The 8,322-nt window shown below is 54.8% G+C and overlaps 1 long non-coding RNA gene across 1 annotated transcript; it reads right to left on the bottom strand.

Annotated features, from left to right (window-relative positions):
* Positions 1-297: 297 nt before the first annotated feature.
* On the bottom strand, positions 298-6,945 carry LOC138663805 (uncharacterized). Its single transcript, XR_011318239.1, has 2 exons — positions 6,113-6,945; positions 298-1,454 (listed from the first exon to the last, which is right to left on the bottom strand). It is a non-coding gene; the product is annotated as an uncharacterized lncRNA (long non-coding RNA).
* Between the last annotated feature and the right edge of the window lie 1,377 nt (positions 6,946-8,322).

The raw sequence follows: 8,322 nt of genomic DNA on the forward strand, positions 1-8,322 counted from the left end.
AACGGGCCTCGGACACACCTCGGACGCTGCTTGCAGCGTCCGAGGTCCGTCACAAAAGAACGGCACATCGCTAGCGCGTGCCGAAAATGGCATGCGCTAGTGATGCGCTTCAGCTAAAAGTAACATTGCTGTCAATGGGTGCGCTAACGGACCCGTTGCACGGCGTTAATTTCGACATTTTTGCCGTGCAACGCAGTCCGTTAGCGTTAACCCATTAACGCAATGTGAACCTAGCTTTACACAGATACAACATGGGCTTGTCCTGCCCTACGCATGAAATGAAAGACAAATACAATGTGGAGAAATAATCAGAACAATGTTTTATTTACATTCAGAACTGGTTTAAGAGGTAAACAATTACCATTTCTCACAGAAATCTCAGACTTTTACTTATAGAAATACTGGATAAATATCATTTTAACATTAGATATAGAAATATTTTTAATTTTATAAAACTGCCTTTTTTGCATAGAAAAACTTTATGCCTTTGCCTGTTTCATTTTATGCATTTCTAAAGTATTGTAAAAATGTAATATGCTGTTGGTGCATGCGGGCAGGACTGTCGGTAGGGTATGCGGCTCTGAAGCCCCCCCCCCTCAGGCCTGCCTCCGGTGTCTGAGGTTTCGGTGTCCCGGACCAGAGATCATAATACCGGCCTTGAATTGTGAAGGACACGGCAGCCGATCCTGAGAAACATCCAAGGTGGGAATGCCCCATCATGTCGAAGAGAGCCTGCTAGATCCAGGCCTAGCAGACCAGTGCTAGTGGGTTCATGGATGCCAGGAGGGAGCTGGCCTAAAGGAAGGTCTCGTCTTTTCCTGGTGGGTCAGAGAGTTGTCCCGTCTTTTTTTTTTGGACAGAACATTTCCAAAACAACCAAATTTGAACAGATCTCTTGGGAGGCAGACTTTAGTCCTCTGTTGCAGAAGCGAAGTACTCTTAAACTGATAGGCGCAGAGTAGGATGCACTAGAAAGTTGGCGTGCATGATTGTTCAGGGCGCTGGCGGTGTGGACCGGCCACCAGAGAAGGCCTAGACCAAAACCTGGATATTTTAAGAGCAAGGTCACAGGAGCCTCTGGAAAACGTGGAGGCTGCATGAATAGGAAGGTTTCCTCAGGAGACGTCCACATTGCTCAGGGGAAAACTAGGACATATTTGTTCTGTGTTTTTTTTTTTTTTTTTAAAGTAGCCCCCTTACTGCCTCATAGGATATACCAGTCCTTAAGATCACAAATCCTTTTTTGCAGAGCGATGATGAAGATGGGCATGGAATAACCTGGACGCAGAGAGGCGAGAGGGTAGGGCGATTCGTGGCATGAACGGTCCTCCGGGGAACCCCAAACACTCTTGATGTGTTAGGGCCTTGCCTCGTAGAGCACAGATGATATGGTAGTGACAATTCTAGGTGGGAGATTAGAGTGACAATTCCACTGTCGCCCTCAAAAGCCATATCTGGGAAGAAAAAAAAAAATGAAAAAGAAAAATCGTTAATAAAAAAACCTCCCAAAACCTAAGGCCTAAACTGGGCTGGGCGGTCCAGACCCATGTCTTCCTCCTACTGACATTAAGTTAAAACGGATTAGCTTCGTGCTAGTTGGTGGTGTACCCTCCTCTACAGGAAATACCTTAAAAAATTTTTTTGCATTGCATAAGCAGCATACACCCATTTTTTTTTTTGTGTACTCCAATGAAGCATTAGCTTCCCCACATCAACAAGAAGGCCACACAGTATAACCTCGCTCCCCCAGTCAGAAACCTCCACCTCACATTAACCAGCGTACCCCACAGGATAAACCCACAGCCCACCAGACATTCCCTCCCACAAGCGTAAATCCCCATATGACGCCCCCAACCATAAATCCCATCAGACACCCCCCCCAATCGGATGCCACCCCAGCTTAACCCCCCAGCATAAACCCCCATCGGACGTCCACCCCTCCTCCAAGCATTACTCCCATCGTACACCACGCCCACCCAATAATAAACCCCCACCGGAGGGCCAAACCCCCACAGGACGCGGACACCCCACCCAGCACAAACCCCCCATCGGACGTCCACCCCCGACCCAGCCTAAACTCTTATCGGACGTCCACCCCCGACCCAGCCTAAACTCTTATCGGACGTCCACCCCCGACCCAGCCTAAACTCTTATCGGACGTCCACCCCCGACCCAGCCTAAACTCTTATCGGACGTCCACCCCCGACCCAGCCTAAACTCTTATCGGACGTCCACCCCCGACCCAGCCTAAACTCTTATCGGACGTCCACCCCCGACCCAGCCTAAACTCTTATCGGACGTCCACCCCCGACCCAGCCTAAACTCTTATCGGACGTCCACCCCCGACCCAGCCTAAACTCTTATCGGACGTCCACCCCCGACCCAGCCTAAACTCTTATCGGACGTCCACCCCCGACCCAGCCTAAACTCTTATCGGACGTCCACCCCCGACCCAGCCTAAACTCTTATCGGACGTCCACCCCCGACCCAGCCTAAACTCTTATCGGACGTCCACCCCCGACCCAGCCTAAACTCTTATCGGACGTCCACCCCCGACCCAGCCTAAACTCTTATCGGACGTCCACCCCCGACCCAGCCTAAACTCTTATCGGACGTCCACCCCCGACCCAGCCTAAACTCTTATCGGACGTCCACCCCCGACCCAGCCTAAACTCTTATCGGACGTCCACCCCCGACCCAGCCTAAACTCTTATCGGACGTCCACCCCCGACCCAGCCTAAACTCTTATCGGACGTCCACCCCCGACCCAGCCTAAACTCTTATCGGACGTCCACCCCCGACCCAGCCTAAACTCTTATCGGACGTCCACCCCCGACCCAGCCTAAACTCTTATCGGACGTCCACCCCCGACCCAGCCTAAACTCTTATCGGACGTCCACCCCCGACCCAGCCTAAACTCTTATCGGACGTCCACCCCCGACCCAGCCTAAACTCTTATCGGACGTCCACCCCCGACCCAGCCTAAACTCTTATCGGACGTCCACCCCCGACCCAGCCTAAACTCTTATCGGACGTCCACCCCCGACCCAGCCTAAACTCTTATCGGACGTCCACCCCCGACCCAGCCTAAACTCTTATCGGACGTCCACCCCCGACCCAGCCTAAACTCTTATCGGACGTCCACCCCCGACCCAGCCTAAACTCTTATCGGACGTCCACCCCCGACCCAGCCTAAACTCTTATCGGACGTCCACCCCCGACCCAGCCTAAACTCTTATCGGACGTCCACCCCCGACCCAGCCTAAACTCTTATCGGACGTCCACCCCCGACCCAGCCTAAACTCTTATCGGACGTCCACCCCCGACCCAGCCTAAACTCTTATCGGACGTCCACCCCCGACCCAGCCTAAACTCTTATCGGACGTCCACCCCCGACCCAGCCTAAACTCTTATCGGACGTCCACCCCCGACCCAGCCTAAACTCTTATCGGACGTCCACCCCCGACCCAGCCTAAACTCTTATCGGACGTCCACCCCCGACCCAGCCTAAACTCTTATCGGACGTCCACCCCCGACCCAGCCTAAACTCTTATCGGACGTCCACCCCCGACCCAGCCTAAACTCTTATCGGACGTCCACCCCCGACCCAGCCTAAACTCTTATCGGACGTCCACCCCCGACCCAGCCTAAACTCTTATCGGACGTCCACCCCCGACCCAGCCTAAACTCTTATCGGACGTCCACCCCCGACCCAGCCTAAACTCTTATCGGACGTCCACCCCCGACCCAGCCTAAACTCTTATCGGACGTCCACCCCCGACCCAGCCTAAACTCTTATCGGACGTCCACCCCCGACCCAGCCTAAACTCTTATCGGACGTCCACCCCCGACCCAGCCTAAACTCTTATCGGACGTCCACCCCCGACCCAGCCTAAACTCTTATCGGACGTCCACCCCCGACCCAGCCTAAACTCTTATCGGACGTCCACCCCCGACCCAGCCTAAACTCTTATCGGACGTCCACCCCCGACCCAGCCTAAACTCTTATCGGACGTCCACCCCCGACCCAGCCTAAACTCTTATCGGACGTCCACCCCCGACCCAGCCTAAACTCTTATCGGACGTCCACTCCACCCAGCCTAAGCCCTCATCAGCCCCCCAAACCCAACCCATAAGCAGGTCGCCCCCCAATAAAGGGGATCCCTCCGTAAGCGGTAGGTCGCCTCCCCACGTCCCACCACAGGCAGGTCGCCTCCCCACGTCCCACCACAGGCAGGTCGCCTCCCCACGTCCCACCACAGGCAGGTCGCCTCCCCACGTCCCACCACAGGCAGGTCGCCTCCCCACGTCCCACCACAGGCAGGTCGCCTCCCCACGTCCCACCACAGGCAGGTCGCCTCCCCACGTCCCACCACAGGCAGGTCGCCTCCCCACGTCCCACCACAGGCAGGTCGCCTCCCCACGTCCCACCACAGGCAGGTCGCCTCCCCACGTCCCACCACAGGCAGGTCGCCTCCCCACGTCCCACCACAGGCAGGTCGCCTCCCCACGTCCCACCACAGGCAGGTCGCCTCCCCACGTCCCACCACAGGGGTCCCGCAATAGCCTGCAGCAGGTCTCCCCCCACATCCCACAAGCAGATAGCCCTCAAATCCCACAACAGGGGTCCCCCCCAATAGACAGGTCACACCCCCCCAAACCGAACCACAAGCATGTCACCCTCAAACCCCACCACCACAGGTCTCCCCCACTAAAAGGGGTCCACCCCGTAAGCAGCAGGTCACCTCCAAACCCCACCACAGGGGTCCCCCCCAACAGCCAGCAGGTGCCCCCCAAAATCCAACCACAGGGGTCCCCCACAATAGTCAGCAGCAGCAGGTGCCCCCCAAAATCCCACCACAGGGGTCCCACCACAATAGCCAGCAGCAGCAGGTGCCCCCCACAACAGCCCACCACAGGGGGTCCCCCACAACAGCCAGCAGCAGTAGGTGCCCCCCCCCCCAAATCTCACCACAGGGGTCCCCCCACAACATCCCACCACAGGGGTCCCCCCACAATAGCCAGCAGCAGGTCCCCCCCAAAAAGCCCACCACGGGGGTCCCCCACAACAGCAGCGGTGCCACCCCCCAAAAAGCCCACCACAGGGGTTCCTTACAGCAGCAGCGGTGCCCCCCAAAAGCCCATCACAGGGGTCCCCCACAGCAGCAGCGGTGCCCCCCCAGAAAGCCCACCATGGGGTTCCTCCACAGCCCACCACGGGGGTCCCCCACAACAGCCAGCAGCAGCGGTGCCCACCCAAAAAGCCCACCACAGGGGTCCCCCACAACAGCCAGCAGTAGCGGTGCCCCCCCAAATGCCCACCACAGGGGTCCCCCACAACAGCCAGCAGCAGCGGTCTCCCCCAAAAAGCCCACCACAGGGGTCCCCCACAACATCCAGCAGCAGCGCCCCCCAAAAGCCCACCACGGGGGTTCCCCACAACAGCCAGCAGCAGCGGTGCCCCCCCAAAAAGCTCACCACGGGGGTCTCCCACAACAGCCAGCAGCAGCGGTGCCCCCCCAAAAAGCTCACCACGGGGGTCTCCCACAACAGCCAGCAGCAGCGGTGCCCCCTCAAAAAGCCCACCACGGGGATCCCCCACAACAGCCAGCAGCAGCGGTGCCCCCTCAAAAAGCCCACCACGGGGGTCCCCCACAACAGCCAGCAGCAGCGGTGCCCCCTCAAAAAGCCCACCACGGGGGTCCCCCACAACAGCCAGCAGCAGCGGTGCCCCCTCAAAAAGCCCACCACGGGGGTCCCCCACAACAGCCAGCAGCAGCGGTGCCCCCTCAAAAAGCCCACCACGGGGGTCCCCCACAACAGCCAGCAGCAGCGGTGCCCCCCCAAAAAAGCCCACCACAGGGGTCCCCCACAACAAGAGCGGTGACCCCCCCAAAAAAGCCCGCCACGGGGGTCCCCCACAGCAGCAGCGGTGCCCCCCCACATAGCCCACCACGGGTGTCCCCCACAGCAGCAGCGGGGCCCCCCACAAAGCCCACCACAGGGGTCCCCCACAGCAGCAGCGGTGCCCCCCACACAGACAAGCAGGTCGCCCACCACAGAGCCTCCCCCCAGAGCGCAAGTAGCATTTTTTCACCCTGACACCACTAACCTCCATGTGGCATGGCGTCCACAAGCTAGAATCATGCTGCTTTGCTTTGCCGCCTTCATGATGTGACTGAAAACACGCCCCCTCCCGATAGGACACGCCCCCGGAAATGACGTCACACCTGGAAGGAGCCCATACACTCTAGCATTTACCCTGTGGAAAGGCAACAAGAGGGAGGGCTCTGTGTGCAGTCATGCTTTTACCTCACCACGGCGTGCCTGGCTGCCACAATTAAGAGGTTGATCTTTCCAAAACACAATAAAGCACTCTGCCACTTCTTTAGTGAACAATAACTCCCAGCATGTCATAGGATCTGCAGGACATGCTGGGAGTTATAGTTCTCCCATTGGATTTTAACCCCTTTCTGCCATTAGATGTACTATTGCGTCCATGTGGGGTGGGCTTTACTTCCCAAGGACGCAATAGTACGTCATATGCGATCAGCAGCGCTCACGGGGGGAGCGCCGCCGATCGCGGCCGGGTGTCAGCTGTTTATCGCAGCTGACATCCGGCACTATGTGCCAGGAGCGGTCACGGACCGCCCCCGGCACATTAACCCCCGGCACACCGCGATCAAAGATGATCGCGATGTGCCGGCGGTACAGGGAGGCACCGCGCAGGGAGGGGGCTCCCTGCGGGCTTCCCTGAGCCCCCCGCAGCAACGCGATGTGATCGCGTTGCTGCGAGGGTCTCACCTCCCTCCCTGCTCCCTCCAGCCCCGGATCCAAGATGGCCGCGGATCCGGGTCCTGCAGGGAGGGAGGTGGCTTCACAGAGCCTGCTCAGAGCAGGCACTGTGAAGGCTGCAGCGCTGCATGTCAGATCAGTGATCTGACAGAGTGCTGTGCAAACTGTCAGATCACTGATCTGTGATGTCCCCCCTGGGACAAAGTAAAAAAGTAAAAAAAAAAAATTTCAAATGTGTAAAAAAAATAAAAAAAAATATTCCAAAATAATGAAAAAAAAAAAATATATATTATTCCCATAAATACATTTCTTTATCTAAATAAAAAAAAACAAACAATAAAAGTACACATATTTAGTATCGCCGCGTCCGTAACGGCCCGACCTATAAAACTGGCCCACTAGTTAACCCCTTCAGTAAACACCGTAAGAAAAAAAAAAAAAACGAGGCAAAAAACAACGCTTTATTATCATACCGCCGAACAAAAAGTGGAATAACACGCGATCAAAAAGACAGATATAACTAACCATGGTACCACTGAAAACGTCATCTTGTCCCGCAAAAAACGAGCCGCCATACAGCATCATCAGCAAAAAAATAAAAAAGTTATAGTCCTGAGAATAAAGCGATGCAAAAATAATTATTTTTTCTATAAAATAGTTTTTATCGTATAAAAGTGCCAAAACATAAAAAAATGATATAAATGAGGTATCGCTGTAATCGTACTGACCCGAAGAATAAAACTGCTTCATCAATTTTACCAAACGCGGAACGGTATAAACGCCTCCCCCAAAAGAAATTCATGAATAGCTGGTTTTTGATCATTCTGCCTCACAAAAATCGGAATAAAAAGCGATCAAAAAATGTCACGTGCCCGAAAATGTTACCACTAAAAACAACAACTCGTCCCGCAAAAAACAAGACCTCACATGACTCTGTGGACCAAAATATAGAAAAATTATAGCTCTCAAAATGTGGTAACGCAAAAAATATTTTTTGCAATAAAAAGCGTCTTTCAGTGTGTGACGGCTGCCAATCATAAAAATCCGCTAAAAAACCCGCTATAAAAGTAAATCAAACCCCCCTTCATCACCCCCTTAGTTAGGGAAAAATTTAAAAAATGTATTTATTTCCATTTTCCCATTAGGGCTAGGGTTAGAGTTAGGGCTAGGGTTAGGTTTAGGGCTAGGGTTAGGTTTAGGGCTAGGGTTAGGGTTAGGGCTAGGGTTAGGGCTAGGGTTAGGGTTAGGGCTAGGGTTAGGGCTAGGGTTAGGGCTAGGGTTAGGGCTAGGGTTAGGGCTAGGGTTAGGATTAGGGTTAGGGCTAGGGTTAGGGCTAGGGCTACAGTTTGGGTTGGGGCTAAAGTTACAGTTAGGGTTTAGATTACATTTACGGTTGGGAATAGGGTTGGGATTAGGGTTAGGGGTGTGTCAGGGTTAGAGGTGTGGTTAGGGTTACTGTTGGGATTAGGGTTAGGAATGTGTTTGGATTAGGGTTTCAGTTATAATTGGGGGGTTTCCACTGTTTAG

The sequence above is a fragment of the Ranitomeya imitator genome, chromosome 2 (genome assembly GCF_032444005.1).
Source record: "Ranitomeya imitator isolate aRanImi1 chromosome 2, aRanImi1.pri, whole genome shotgun sequence".
In the NCBI taxonomy this organism is placed as follows: Eukaryota; Metazoa; Chordata; class Amphibia; order Anura; family Dendrobatidae; genus Ranitomeya; species Ranitomeya imitator.